The sequence below is a fragment of the Zootoca vivipara genome, chromosome W, assembly GCF_963506605.1.
Source record: "Zootoca vivipara chromosome W, rZooViv1.1, whole genome shotgun sequence".
Classification (NCBI taxonomy): domain Eukaryota; kingdom Metazoa; phylum Chordata; class Lepidosauria; order Squamata; family Lacertidae; genus Zootoca; species Zootoca vivipara.
In genome coordinates, this window is record NC_083293.1 from 837,147 (window position 1) to 853,189 (window position 16,043).

Genomic DNA, 16,043 nt, shown 5'->3' on the forward strand with positions numbered 1-16,043 from the left:
TTGATAGAATTCTGTTTTATTTTCATTGGGTGCATATATTCCCACCACTATGATTTTTTCTGCTTTCCCTTGTATTTTCACCATGATAATTCTTCCATTGTTATCTTTATAAATTTGTTCCGGGTTTAATTTCGAATTCACATATAATACGACCCCTCTTTTTTTAACTACATCCGAAGATACAAACTCCTCCCCCAGTTTTTTCTTCACTAGCAATCTACGATGCCTCTTTGTAATATGCATTTCTTGTAAGCAAATTACGTCAGGTTTCTTCTTGCCCAATAAATGTTCAACTCTGTTTCTTTTCACCTTATTGTTGAGACCATTAACATTCCACATAATAAATCTTAGATCCATTTTTGAGCTAATAAAATATTTATTCTACCTTTATTAAGTCTCCTCGTTAGGGAGTAAGAGAGCTTTTTAGATTATCAAGCAAACAACAAAGAACAAGAGAGAGAGAGAGAGAGTTGAATAAAGGAAACAAAACAAAACAAAAAAAGGAAAAAAGGAAAAACAACAGCAATAATCACCACCCAGTTTTGGGGTTCAAATCTCTTACATACAATTTTTAAAATTACATATTATACTAGAGCCGAATACGAATTGGACAGAGTAACTAGCTTTCTTATCTTGCTTCCTTATTCTTCCTCACTTTCCGAACTATGCTTATCCCCTTTAGCCTCTTTCTTATCCCCAACTTTCCCTCCCCCCCCCCGAAACTTTTCATATTTCCTCCAGAACTTTTCCGCCTCTAATTCTGTGGTGAATCTTCTCTTATTTTGCTTGTAGGTGAAAGTGATTCCTTCAGGGAATTCCCATTTGAAGTAGATGTTATTCTTCTTTAATGCCTCGGTCAGGAAGTTATATTTTGACCTTTTTTCAAAAGTATTGGTGGTATCTCCCTCATAATTGCTATTTCTTTATCATCTATTTTCAGCTTTTGGGTTTTCTTGCGTCTCATGATTTTATTTCTCAGAATCCTTGAGTTTAAGAAAACTAAGCAGTCTCCTGGCCAGTTGTTCGCGCGGGCTTGTTTCGATCTCAGCCTGAATGCTTTGTCCATACAAATAGAAATGTCCTCCTCCTGCAAGTCCATCCATTGTGCCAGGGTTGTGATGATGACATTTTCTATATTTTCATCTGCTTTCTCCTTCAGTCCCCTGAATCTCAGAGTCAAATCATTCTGCTTTAGTTCTTGCATCGCAAGAGCGTCCAGTAATGCTTCCTGGCTGTCTTTTAGTTTTTGTATTTCTTCTCTCATTTTTTCTTGATTTCGCCTACATTCTCTACATTCCTCTGCATGCTTCTTTGCCACTTCTTCCTGCTTGTTTATCCTTATAGTTAGGTTCTGGGTATCTCTTTCCATTTCTTTGTTTTTCCCTTGTAAGTCTGCAGGGGCGTAGCCAGGATCAAAACTAGGGGGGGGGCAAGCCATGGTCGTTCAGGGGCGGGCCCCCGAAGTGGGAACGTGGGCGGGGCTACAGGGCCAGCTGGCCTGATGATATCGTGGCGGCGGCAGCGGCCACCTTGTGCTTCTGAGGCTGGCAGCATCGGCGGCTACCCTGCTTGGCTGGAGAGGACGGGAGGGTCGGGCAGGCGAGAGGGGGTGACAGGGCGGGCGAGGCAAGGCACGGCCGCAGACACGACGGCTCCAAGGCGTTGCTGCATATCAGCATAATATTTCAACCATGTTGTGGGTTCAAGCCCCACCTTAGGAAAAAATTCCTGCATTGCAGGGGGTTGGACTACATGACCCTTGTGGTCCCTTCCGACTACAATTCTATGATTCTATTGATATATAGCCATAGCATATGCATCATTCTGCTTTCTTGAATTGTCCTACTCCTAGGCATAGCAGCCAACTCCTAGAGGCCTAGGTGCATCTTCCCCCCCCCCAATTACTGGTAAATACAGTGGTACCTCGGGTTACGAACGCGATCCGTTCCGGGTCGCAGTTCGTAACCCGAAAAGTTCGTAACCCGAAAAGGGCCCGAACCGCCACTTTGCGCATGCGCAAAGCGCTATTTCCGCTATTTTTGCTCTTTGCGCATGCGCAAAGGCGTGCGGCGCTTCTGCGCACACGCGCACGGCGAAAATACTTCCGGGTTTGCGAAGTTCGTAACCCGGGTTGTTCGTAACCCGAGGTGTTCGCAACCCGAGGTACGACTGTACTGTATTTTAAAGAGTCACCCCGCCCATGTTGATGGGCTTTCTATGTGGGGCTTTTCTGGCCCCCCCCCCGTATTTTATTAAGGATGGAAGAGGGAAGGAAGGAATAGAGAGAGGGATAACTCATATTTGTGGGTGCCTCTGGGTGATGCTGTGATGCTGGAACTCTGCAGTAAGAGGACGGGAGGGTCGGGCAGGCGAGAGGGGGTGGCAGGGCGGACGAGGGCGAGGGAAGGCACGGCCGCAGTCACGACAGCTCCGAGGTGTTGCTGCATATCAGCATAATATTTCAACCATGTCGTGGGTTCAAGCCCCACCTTGGGAAAAAGATCCTGCATTGCAGGGGGTTGGACTAGATGACCCTTGTGGTCCCTTCCGACTACAATTCCATGATTCTATTGATATATTACCATAGCATATGCATCAATCTGCTTTCTTGAATTGTCCTAGGCATAGCAGCCAACTCCTAGAGGCCTAGGTGCTGCCCCCCCAATTACTTGTAAATACTGTATTTTAAAGAGTCACCCCCCCCTGTTGATGGGCTTTCTATGTAGGGCTTATCTGCCCCCCCCCGTATTTTATTAAGGACGGAAGAGTGAGGGAAGGAAGGAAGAAATAGAGAGAGGGATAACTCACATTTGTGGGTGCCTCTGGGTGACGCTGTGATGCTGGAACTCTGCAGCAAGAGGAAGATACTGGTACGCCTGTACAGGAGCCTTGCAAGCAGCTTTCTCTCTGCTTGATTTACAGCAGGCACGTCCAACAGGTAGATTGTGATCTACCAGTAGATCACTGGATGTCTGTGGTAGATCACTGCTAGATCACTGGCACCCCTAAAAAAAGCTCACCCAAAATTTTCCTCCTCCCTAAAAAAAGCTGAACTATGACCTGAAGCCCTAAACAAAAATGGGCCTCCCTTCCTCCTAAAAGAAGCTCAACAAGTTTGACCTAAACTCAAAAAAACAGGGCTTCCCTTCCTTAAAAAAACTCAACAGCTTTGACCTGAACCCCCCAAAAGGGGGTAGATCACTCCCAGTTTTTAACTCTGTGAGTAGATCAGAGTCTCTTGGGAGGTGGCCACCCCTGATTTACAGTATACAGATGCAGGAGGAGGGGCAGACTGGAACACCTCTGCTTTTTATAAACATCACTGTGTCTATCAAAAGCTACAGCCCCCCCCTTTCTTATTCATTTCCTTTTAGCCTTGCAGAGCCACCTTAGTAAATGCACCCTCATTAAATCGCCAATAGAACTCTTAATGCGATCCCTGAATGCTCATTAACAACTACCACTGAAGAACAATAGGGTGAATTGGTCAGCTATCAAACCTTGCTTGAAGGGATTTTCTGCTCCATTGTCTTAACTGCTTAAGTACCGGTAGCCACTTTGCTTTATTTATTTGATGTGTTTTTGTTACAGCCCCCCCGCCCCCAGCAAGTGGAGAGCTGCTCTCGCTAAAGCAAAGCCCTTTCCACTTCAGTTTTTGGAGGGGAAAAGTGCTGGTTATGGTCTGTAAAATACAATAATTTTTTGCTTCTAGGGGGGGGGCAGCTGCCCCCTCCTGCCCCCCTGCCTACGCCCATGTAAGTCTGTGACTTGTTTGTCTAAATCCTCAATCGCTTTGGTATTCTCTTCTGTTTTTTCCCCCAATTTTCTTCAATTCTATTCCCCATCTTATCCATTTTGTCATTCAATGAGTCCATCTTTTCTGTAAGATCCGTCTTTAACCCCAGAATCAATTCCTTTATATCCAGCGTATCTGCATCCATGTTTGATGCTCTTCTTTGGGTGCCGGCCGGTGTGGTAGTATATTGGCTCTTAAGCCTCTTATTCTCAGTCATTCTTGGGTGCTTTTATTTTCCCAAAGCTTAGGATTCGATTCAAAGTTATAGATATCCGTTATCCTCACCTTCAAGGTGGAAAGAAATTTATTTTCAGTCTTTACTCTTGGGGGGGGGAGGTGGGTTCTTATGCTGATGTCATATTACTGCAGCTTAAGTCAAGGGAGAGAGTACAACAGAGCAGTAGTGTTAAATCCACTTTTCACAAACAGAGCAGGAGTCTGGACAATATAGGCTGTCACTAGAAGTCACTCTTTCCTTATTCTTCCTCCCCTTCTCCCAGCCCTTTTCTTGTAGCCTGCCACTCTTCAGCTTCTCCTTCCTGCTTCTTGTATCACCAACTTCTGTTTCTCAATGAATCAGCAGTTTCTCTCCGCCATTATTCCCTTTCAGTCCCCCTTTTCAATTAAAGTCTTCCCTTCCTGGCAGCGTTATTTTCTTCAGCCTCCAATCTCCCTCTCAATAGCTCAGCGTTTTGGCTTCCCTTCCCTCCTCTTCTATCAATTCGTTCGTTATTTTGTAGTCCCCCTTATTGCTTTACTCTGTCCAACTCTCTTTCCTCTTCACTCCTTGTCTCTTCTCTCCGCCCTTCGTTCTGCCTCTCTGTATCTCTCTTAGTGTCTCTTTGTATCTCTTTGTTGCCGTTTGTGTAGGGAAACCACCCCTCGCACTCCCCTTTTATCCTGCTACTCACAGTCTTAGCGTTGTTCACCTCGTCCTTTCCCCAGATTGTGGGTACATCCAGACCAGGCGTGTGGGGTGTGTGTGTTCGGTTCCTCTCTTTATCAGGGCTCTAGACCTTCAGGGTCTGCGTTTGTTGTAATTCTGTACCACTTTTTATTGCAGTTTGCGAGTCCTCTGGGAGTAGGGATAAGTTCCGTTTGCACTCCTCCCCAGTTGTGTGGCAATGTCCCTCCCTCCCCAGAAATAATACACAAGACACAGAGAAATAAGTTTAAGTGGGTGAAAAGGCCACAACTTTATTGGTTAAGGATGTTGAGCGGTATTGGCTTAGGCATTGGACCCTAACCGACTGTAACCCGTGTGTTACAGTCTGGGAGAAATTAACCACCAGAAAGGAGCCCAGTGATATGTATCTACTGAGACACCTTATGTGGCCACCGTTGGGGGGTGCTCTAAGGCCCTGACCTCCGTAGGCCCAGGACAAAGCTACCGCCCCCGGAACCCCTTTAACGGGATTAAATCTCCAATTTCGGGCAGAGGATGACGTAATCTGCCCCCCCATTCTTTATCTATGCAAATTTCCAATGCCTAACCGCCACTCGAGCCCCAAAGGCTCGCCGCCAATACCCTCACACCCGCAACCAATGCTCCAACCCCCTAATTATGTCACCTAACCAAATGTCGTTCCCTTGGGGTGAAAGGTGTACTCCGTCGTTACGATAAAGGGCTGCTTCAGTGCGTACTATCTCTGGGTGGGAAATTATCTGCCCATTCAAATCAAGGACCCTGCGCAATACAAATGAATTCAATAGCCTCCTGGTTCTGTTCAATGCCTTCGGGCAGAGCCCCTCACGCCAAACGCGCCTCTGCAACAAGGCGGACCACAGCAACGTCATCCCCGGAAAAGAAGCCAGCAGCTTGTTAAAGTCCTCAAAGATATTCCATTTCAATTCCACTGCGTTTCGATACGCCAAATCATTCTCCCCCAGCTGTATGACCAGCGCATGGGGGGGCCCAACTGAAGCAGCCCTTGCCAAGACAGCAGGCAGGAGTTCTTTCCAGCGCATTCCGCGCCTGGCAATCCACGATACTTTGACATTTTCTGGGAGGCCGAGATCACTCCCAAGACCGGTTTCCATTGCCCTTTCTTTGGCCCAATGCACAATGCTGTGACCCGCAATCCACACATTGATGCGGCGCCCATCTGAAAAGAAAACAATGACAGACGGGGGATCAGTTAGGGCTTGCAGCTACGAGGTGGGTCGCAGGTAACCTCTATAAGCATTGGACTTCCACCTTCCTAGTTCCTGAATCCTTTCAGCTGAAAGGCCCAAGTGCATCGCGGAGGTTGCTGCACCAATACGAAAGGAGTGGGCGGAGAACTGGCTCGGGTCAACGCCACACAGCGAGAGGGCCTTGCGTAAAACCCGTGTGAACTGGGAGCGCGTGAGCTTAGAACTGTCCTGGTGGATCAACAGAGGGTCTGTGCCGGCCGGTCTCTGATATAGGAAGTGCCTGAGGTCCCTTACTGGACAAGGGCCTTGGCCACCTGCTGCAGGGAGGCGAATGGTGGCCCCCAATCCCCGCTGATCAGTTTTAGAGCGGCGGATGTGCACTACTGCCAACGAGCTAGATAAAGATACATCCTGCATCCTGATCCCTCTGGAAGACCCGTTAGGGTGGTCCTCACATACTACTTCTCCCACTCTGAGGGCCCCGAAGTATGCTAGCGAGAAGGCCGCGGAGAACAAGCTCGCCTCATAAGGAGACCAGCAAAGGGAATGGGTCTCCTGGGGTCACCGGCTGGCGGCTGTAGCCTACGCCAACCTTCCATGGCCCTGCACAAGTGGAAGTTATCGCAAGGGTCCGTGGAGTACAGGGACTTGCAGAAGAAAGAGATCGCTGCCGTATGTATATTAAGAGTCTTGGCCGCACGGCCCAGTTCCCTTAGGTGAACCACATATCGCATGACCTCCCTCTCTGTGGGGGGGGGGGCCAAAGGTGAAGGGGAGGGACCCTTATTTCTGAATTTAGAGAATTCTGCCCAAACGCGTTTGTAAGAGCTCAGAGTCGAGGGGGCAACCGATGCGAATACTCCCTTCAAGATTTCTCGCTCCCAAGGTTCCATAGGGATTCCGGGGACGGCTCTGGACACTGCTGCGCCTCCGGTGCCAGCAAGCGGAAGCGGTCCATCTGGAAACGAGACAACGCATCAGCGATATCGTTATTGACCCCTGGAACGAATTTGGCAGTGAAGTGCAAGTTCAGTTCTAGACTGCGCAGCACGAAGGCCCGCAGAAGGGCAGACACCCTCACGGAACGGGATGATTGTCTGGACATCACGCTGACCACCGCTTGATTATCAGTCCGGAAGCAGACCCGGCGGTTCCTGAATTCCTCGGCCCACAAGTGCACCGCCACCACAATTGGGAAAAACTCCAAAAAGGTTAAATCGTGTGTGACCTCTGAGGCATGCCAGCTGGCGGGCCAAGGCTGAGCACACCATCTGCCCTTGAAGTAGACTCCGAAACCCAAGGACCCGGCTGCATCTGATTGTACTTGGAAATCTGAACGTAAGCTCAGATTGTCCTGCCAAAGTGACACTCCATTGAAGTGATCCAAAAAGGTTAGCCAAGCCTCGAGGTCGGCCTTTACTCCCTTGGGTAAACGGACCCTGTGGTATGGGCGCTTCAGACCTACGGTAAGTCTAGCCAGGCGACGGCAGAAGGGGCGTCCTGGCGACACCACCCTGCACGCGAAATTGAGATGCCCGAGCAAAGATTGAATCTGTTTAAGTGTGACTTTTTTAAGGGGAATCAGTTGTAAGATTAACTCCTTAAGAGCGGTCAGTTTATCCAAAGGTAAGCGTGATGTTTGGGCCTCAGTGTCCAATTCGATACCCAGGTAAGTTAAGCAAAATACTGGCCCTTCAGTTTTTTCGGCTGCGAGTGGAACCCCGAGCTCTCGAGTAAGGGAAGCAAAGGCCTTCATAAGCCTCGCACACTCCTCGTTATTCGCCCCACCCACGAAAAGGAAATCATCAAGATAATGTGTAACACCTGCTAGGCCTGTTTTAAAGCGAAGGGCCCAGTCTAAGAATGTGCTGAAGGCCTCAAAAGCTGAACATGCGACAGAACAACCCATCGGCATGGCTTTGTCAATGAAAAACGCACCCTCGAACTTGAAACCCAACCACTTGAATTCGTGAGGGTGAACTGGCAGGAGCCGAAATGCCGATTCAATATCACATTTGGCTAGCAGTGCCCCTTTACCGAATTGTCTAACCAATTTAACAGCCTGGTCAAAGGATGCGTATTTCACTGTGCAAAGGTCCTGTGGGATGCCGTCATTGACTGATTTACCGACTGGGAAGGAGAGATTGTGTATAAGCCTGAATTCGCCTGGGGTCTTTTTTGGTACCATGCCTAGGGGGGAAATGTGGAGGTCCGGTATGGGAGGTGTCACAAATGGGCCCGCCACCCGACCTGCAGCGATTTCTTTATTAATTTTCTTAATTGCTATATCTGGCCTATCGCGCACAGATTTTTGGTTAGGTGGGTCACCAGCTAATGGCGGGGTAAACACCGGGATTCTGAAACCCTGCGAGAAGCCGTCCCAAATGTAAGAGGAGGCGGTGGAATTGGGATAGCTGTTTAACAGAACGCGCAGTGGGGGAAGTTTTATGGGGGTGAAAGCCAGGGATAGGGACTTATTAGTATCTACTCTGGCCAGCGGCTGGTCCCTGGGCGACACCTTGGGGGTTCCTTGGACCCTGGCTTGAGCCCCCCCCTCTTCCTCCTCGAAAGGGCTGCCTCCCTTTGTAGCAGGAAACTCCAGGGTGCTGGCCGAGACATTTGTCGCACTCATGTGCTTACTTACAATTGGGCCTCTGACAGAGGCCCTTGTTGTACTCCCAGCAGACCCTGCGACGCGGGTCCTTCCTGGGCTCAAACCTGGCAGACTTTTGCGGCTCCGCCTGCTTCTTTTCGACGAAGGGCACCACGTGGTTACTCCAGTAGTGCTGATTCCTCTGGTCCCAGCGCGTCCTTGAGTTCTGAGAGGCGTTTCTACGAAAATCCTCATCGTAGTTAAGAGCCGCCGCCTCCCCCGCCATCGAGTAGGCCAGCCTAACGTCTGCTATGTAGGCCAACAAATGCATTGCCCTCTTGGGGTATGCCGCTGCAATTACTGCAACCCAAATGTGGATACCGTCCTGCCAATTCTCGAAAGTGCAGTCTGCACGCGGGGTTCTATACCTACGCTTCCCGAATTGTTTCCTTTTCTCCCCCTTCCCTAGCATTTGCGACAGGGGCAGCAACGTGAAAATATCGATGTAATCACCGTTCAAGATCTTCTCACGCTTCCGGTTTGACAGATGGGACCCCAAAATTATGTCAATGTCGGAATTGGTGGAGGATTTAGCCTCTGGCACCAACCCACCACCCCGGCATTCAAGGGTGCCGTTAAAACCCTTGCGATGGGAACTAGAGCGCCTCCTATGTACCCAAAAAGGAAGGCCCATCTGGTCTTCTGCCACTCCCCAATAGTCCTCCATGGGAATGTCCGCATCAGAATCGGAAGACGTACCTGAGTCCTCATCTGAGTCGTCCTTCCCGCTGCGCTTCCTCTTCTCCGTCTTCTTCTTTGCTTTACCTCCGGTCTGGCCTGTCGCACCACCCGCCGACTCGCTGGGGGGCTCGGCCACAGCCCGCATGCCAGCATCCTCCCGTGACGATACCGAACCCACGGGCAATGGAGGAGGCCCGGTCTGGGCCTGTGAGGATTGGGATCTAAAGAGTTCTGAAACAGACTGAGCAGAAATGAGGGGCGAAACTGGTGCACGAACCTGAATGTGAGTGGACTCGAACGCGCCCTGGGGGGCGTTTGGGGAGGCCGTTAGAGGGGCCTGAGCCATGGTCTGGACCTGCTGCGCGGCCTGCAGGAAAGAAGCCGATGTGCCCTGCTGTGCCCCCAACTCCTGTTGTAAACCATGGAGGGAGGCGACCTGGGGAGGGTTACTGGAGAGCGGAGCGACCTGGAGAAGGTTCTGAGAAGCCGGTTGAGAAGCTTGCGCCATGGCCTGACTCTGATGAAGTATCTGGAGGGAAGCGGCAGATGTGCCCGGCTGAGCACCCATGTCCCGCTGTGAGCTAGGGGGCGGGGCGGCAGATGTGCCTGGAGCTCCCCCCCCCACTAGACTGGGAGCTAAGGAATGAGAAGGAAGAGCTAGATAACTGACTATTGTCGGGGGGGGGGGTCTCAGGAACGCAGGCTTGGGAATTGTTAATACCATTTTGTACCCCTCTGTTCGCGGAGGCAAGAGAAACACATAAAGGAGCCAGCGTGGAACACAGTGGTCCTAACTGATTGCAAATATTCTGTAAATTGGAAGCCACTTGGGCCAGAGCATCAGGATTAAAGGCGGGAGCAGGGCCTGATGAGGCAGTGCCAGCATCCGCTGCTGGAGCAGCACCCTTAGAGGATTTGCTGCGCATACTGCGTCCCGAAGACATGTGCTTGCTGAGTTATCTGTACACTTCAAGAAATTTATTTACCAAGAGAACTTACTCAAGACTTGAATGCACTAAGGCTAATTTCTCCTGCGATGAGTAATCCAATCTAGTTGGTCCCGAGTGAATTTATTCCAAAAGTACAATTTAATAGCCGAATAAATCAACTAACACCAATTATCCCGCGATCTGATCAAAATCCTAGCGGGTTGAACCAACGTCCCTTAAGACACAAGATGGTAAGCAATACTAGAAATTGATGCAATAGGAAACAAATCAGGCCAGATAATAACAAGAAAATAAGTAACGTAAATTGACACAAAACGCTAATTAATTTTCAAAGTGAAACAACTAAGCAATCAAACCTGAAAGAATGGAGTAACGCTAATTAATAACGAGGTATTAATTCTCAAAGTGAATCAACTATAGTTAATAAAACACAATATGGTAAGCAAAACTATAAATTGAGGCAATAGGAAACAAATCAGGCCAGATAATAATCGAAAATTAAGTAACGTAAATTGACACGAAAGCTAATTAATTTCCCAAGTGAAACAAGTAACTAATCAAACCCAGAAGAATGGACTAACAGCAATTAATAACAAGGGGTATTAATTCTCAAAACGAACCAACTACATTTAATAAACTACCTGGAGAAGAACTAGCGTGAACTGAACACAAGCAGCTGATGCGGCCCCGCCGCCGATCCAGATAAAATATGGGCCTTATTTACAGGCAAAGCCGCAGTCAAAGGGGCCAAGGCCGGCAGCCACAATAGCAAATGAGGCCAAGCTATGCGCAGCTAGGGGTGGGGGCACTCAAGATGGCTGCCGCATCCCACTCACGTGGACGTTCCTAAGATGGCCGCCGAGGCCGAGGCACGTGGTGAGAAGGCCCCCGGTCGAAATGGCTGCCGTAGCTAGCCCCACGTGAACCCAAACAACAGTAGGAAAGAAAGTTGCCGGGAACTAAAACGGTTTGGAGAGAATTTACGGGGGACGGTTAACCAGGGGCACCAGTTACTGGCAAGGAAGTTGAAGGGAAACCCAGCAGTACTGGCAGGGAAGTTAAAGGGAAACCCACGTCTCGCTAGCTCACCACCTCGGCCTCGATGCTTCCGCGACGACTTGCGCCGATGGCAGGGCTGATCGCGGGGAGACAGCCGCCTCAACCCGATGCAAGCTGGTGTTTCGAAGAATCAGAGCGCGCGCGCGATGGGGGGTGGCGCCGGCAATGGCAACTGGCTCGGCGACGCTGGAGGCAGGCTGGACGGAGGCTCCCACTGGCTGAAGATCTTGCAGACGGGCAGAAGGGCGAGCCCGCTTCCCCAGGGAAGCAGAAAAGACACCAGGCACGGAGCGCCAGCCAAGCACCGATCCCCGCGCCAACTCCGCGAGTGCTGCCTGCTGAACAGCTGATCGGCGGGAGCTCCCGCCTGCCGGGGCTAAAGCGGCAGCGTCGGCAAGTTCCAGGAGCACGCGGAGACCTGTTGGAATAAAGCCTGGAGAAAGGAAAACAAAAACAAGGCCAAGAAATTCTGGATGGCCAGGCGAAGGTAACAACTAAGCAATCAAACCCGGGTAAGACGATCGGAGCGCAAGGCTGCTGATCCGATCGCTTGCGGTGCCAGGAGAAGAGAGGCAGCGTTCCCGCCTCCGGCCAGATTTAAACGCGGGGGAGGCCCCGCCTCCCGGCCGGCCCTATTAGTCGGCCGGGGTATGACGGAGGCGGGAACACCACTCTCGCGAGAGGGCTGAGCTACAGCCCCCTCGCGAGGGTCGAGACGGGCCACGCCCACAACTCCACCTCCGTGAAATGCGGAAGTGGTTTTTTCGCTTGATGGTCACAATAAATTCGCTCAGCAGAGAACTTGGCAGAACAGATTTGAATTAAAAGGGTAAAAGAATAAAAACTGTACTTCTTCTGCTCTTTAGAATGCTTTTCCTCGCTTTGAAGTGCTGTCGCTAGTCCGTGCTCCGTCCTGAGGCAGCTTTTAGAGGGGCGGCCATTTTCTAAGCGCCGGGACTTGGATTTCCCTTCAGTTTTTAAGCGTCTTTCTCGCCCCTTCTTCTAGCGCCGCTTTTTGTCCCGGGACCCTGAACTTTTCCTTCAAGGGTTTTGAGGTTCCGCTGCCCACGGAGACCCCCTAGCACCCCTCTAAAATTGAATCGCCACGAGAGCTCTCGGCAATCCCGACGCAGCTCCGGCAGCGAGCAACCCGGAGACAGAACCCTGTGGCACCCCACTAGTCACTTCTCTCCAGGATGAAGAGGAGCCATTGATGAGCACCCTTTGGGTTCGGTCAGCCAGCCAGTTACAAATCCACTGAATGGTAGCATTGTCTAGCCCACATTTTACTAGCTTCTTTACAAGAATATTATATGTGGGGTTTTTTGTCAGCGTCACTTGTGCAGGTTCTCTGATGTCCGCTTGTGTTCCTTTGGTGGTGAGAGACGTTGGGTTTGGCCATGGGTACGGTTGTTCATCTGTGGTTGGCTGTGGTGGTTTTTGTTTCCTGTGTGAGTGTTGTGGGTCGGTGTTGCCAAAGAAGAAGAAGAAGATTTATAGTTGGACGTCTACCAGTTGCAGAACGGCCTTGACCAAAGGTGTCCTGGGCTTTGACGATACTCGATCTCAGGACGCAAGGGAGAAAGGTGCTAAGAGGAAGACATGCTTGGCAAATCTACACCTGCCTGGAAACCAACATCACCACTGTGGAAGGACGTGTGGATCCAGAATTGGCCTCCACAGTCACTTACGGACCCATTGTTATAACCGTGCTGATGGAAGACAATCTTACTTGGCTACGAGGGATCGCCAAAGAAGAAGAAGAAGACTTATAGTTGGATGTATACCAGTTGGAGAATGGCCTTGACCAAAGGTGTCCTGGCCCGGCCAAGCGTTGCTGTGGCTCAACCCTGTCCCGACCCATGAAGTTTGGGGATGCCTGATCTGGGGTGAGGTCTCGTGATTTGAGTCTGGCGCTGCGGGTTAAACCCCAGAGCCTAGGGCTTGCCGATCAGAAGGTCAGCTGTTCGAATCCCCGCCACGGGGTGAGCTCCCGTCGCTCGGTCCCTGCTCCTGCCCACCTAGCAGCTCGAAAGCACGTCAAAAGTGCAAGTAGATCAATAGGGGAGGTAAACGGCGTTTCCGTGCGCTGCTCTGGTTCGCCAGAAGCGGCTTGGTCATGCTGCCCACATGACCCGGAAGCTGTACGCCAGCTCCCTCGGCACAATAACGTGAGGTGAGCGCCGCAACCCCAGAGTCGGTCGCAACTGGACCTAACGGCCAGTGGTCCCTTTAGAATCATAGAGTTGGAAGAGACCACAAGGGCCATCCAGTCCAACCCCCTGCCAAGCAGGAAACACCATCAAAGCATTCCTGACATATAACTGTCAAGCCAGACTCCACCACACTCCTTGGTAGCAAATTCCACTGCCGAACAGCTCTTACTGTCAGGAAGTTCTTCCTAATGTTGAGGATGGGTGACACCTGGCTTGAGAGCAGTACATGTGAAAAGGATCCCGGAGTCTTGGTAGACCACAAACTTGACATGAGTCAACAGTGTGATGCAGAAGCTCAAAAAGCCAACGCAATTTTGGGCTGCATCAAGAGGAGTATAGCATCTAGATCAAGGGAAGTAATAGTACCACTGTGTTCTGCTCTGGTCAGACCTCACCTGGAGTACTGTGTCCAGTTCTGGGCACCACAGTTCAAGAAGGAGACTGACAAGCTGGAATGTGTCCAGAAGAGGGCAACCGAAATGGTGAAAGGCCTGGAAACGATGCCTTATGAGGAACGGCTTAGGGAGCTGGGTATGTTTAGCCTGGAGAAGAAGAGGTTAAGGGGTGATATGATAGCCATATTCAAATATATCAAAGGATGTCATATAGAGGAGGGAGAAAGGTTGTTTTCTGCTGCTCCAGAAGAAGCGGACACGGAGCAATGGATTCAAGCTACAAGAAAGAAGATTCCACCTAAACCTTAGGAAGAACTTCCTGACAGTAAGAGCTGTTCGGCAGTGGAATTTGCTGCCAAGGAGTGTGGTGGAGTCTCCTTCTTTGGAGGTCTTTAAGCGGAGGCTTGACAGGCATATGTCAGGAATGCTTTGATGGTGTTTTCCTGCTTGGCAAGGGGGTTGGACTGGATGGCCCTTGTAGTCTCTTCCAACGCTATGATTCTATGATTCTTGGCTCATCTGCCCTCTTCTTATCTCGAGTCCCTTCCTGGGCCAACTTGCATCTCGCCCAGTTCCAACACAGTGTCTTACTGGGAAAACCACCCCCCCGCCCAACATCCCTTGTTTGCCCACAAAAAAGGCCTGTGTCTCCCAGCAAGCGGCTTTGGATACATTTTGCCCTCGGGGACACAGTACATCCTTCTCCAGCGTGAAGGAATGCAGAGGGGAAGGAAGCGGCTGTTAGGGAGAAGCCCCCAGTTTTGTTTTGTTCTCTTATTAAGGTTTTCTTGATTTGCAAAAATATGTGCAATGTCTCTCGTCAGGTTCCTACAAATCAGTTTCGTTTCTTGAGACATTGGGGAGAAAAGGGGGAAACTCGGGAAAATGAGAATATCGTCGAAGAGTGTGTTGATTTCAGGAATGCAACTTAGTAGTTTTTTTTTTTTCTTTTAATTTTGACAAATGCTTTTCTTTTGGAAATTTGCAATGCACACAAAAGTTCATACCAATGACAAACTTAGTTGGTCTCTAAGGTGCTACTGGAAGGAATTTATATTATTTTTTGTTTCGAGTACGGCAGACCAACATGGCTACCTACCTGTATTTATTATTAAAGATTCTATTGATTTGCAAAAATAGGTGCAATGTCTCTCGTAAGGAAGAAGTAAGAGTAGACTCCCTTATGTTGGGAAAGATGGAGGACACAAGGAGAAGGGGACGACAGAGGACGAGATGGTTGGACAGTGTTCTCAAAGCTACCAACATGCTCCAAGACTTTGGCCACCTCATGAGAAGAGAAGACTCCCTGGAAAAGACCCTGATGTTGGGAAAGATGGAGGGCACAAGGAGAAGGGATGGTTGGACAGTGTTTTCGAAGCACTAACATGAGTTTTACCAAACTGCGGGAGGCAGTGCAAGACAGGAGTGCCTGGCGTGCTCTGGTCCAGGGGGTCACAAAGAGTCGGACACGACTAAACGGCTAAACAACAACAAATTATTGTATTTCAATATCTGTTGGAAGCCGACCAGAGTGGCTGGGGAAACCCAGCAGATGGGCGGGGTATAAATAATCTATTATTATTATTATTATTATTATTGCTGAGCTGCCCGCACAAACTGGCCCTGGAGCTCGGGAAGAGTTTGGGAAGCTGAAAGAATTCGTTTGTTTCCAGTACGTTTTCGAGCATATTCATTTTAAAAATAAAATATTTACGAAGCTGCTTCTTCTTCTTCTTCTTCTTCTTCTTCTTCTTCTTCTTCTTCTTCTTCTTCTTCTTCTTCTTCTTCTTCTTCTTCTTCTTCTTCTTCTTCTCTTCTTCTTCTTCTGCGATCCCTCGTAGCCGAGCAAGATTGTCTTCCATAAACACAGTTTTAACAATGGGTCCATAAGTGACTGTGGAGGCCAATTCTGGATCCACACGTCCTTCCACAGTGGGGACACTGGTTTCCGGGCGGGAGTTGATCACAGTGTGGATTTGCCAAGCGTGCCTTCCTCTTAGCACATTTCTCCCTTGCGTCCTGAGATCGAGTTTTCTTCAAAGCCCAGGACACCTTTGGCAAAGGTCGGCAGTTCGAATCCCCGCCATGGGGTGAGCTCCCGTTGCTCGGTCCCTAATCCTTAAAAACCTAGCAGTTCGAAAAGCACGTCAAAGTGCA

At 49.7% G+C, this 16,043-nt stretch overlaps 1 pseudogene; it reads left to right on the forward strand.

Annotated features, from left to right (window-relative positions):
- LOC132591459 (steroidogenic factor 1-like) overlaps positions 1-16,043 on the forward strand; it is a 68,846-nt pseudogene that overhangs the window by 39,984 nt on the left and 12,819 nt on the right.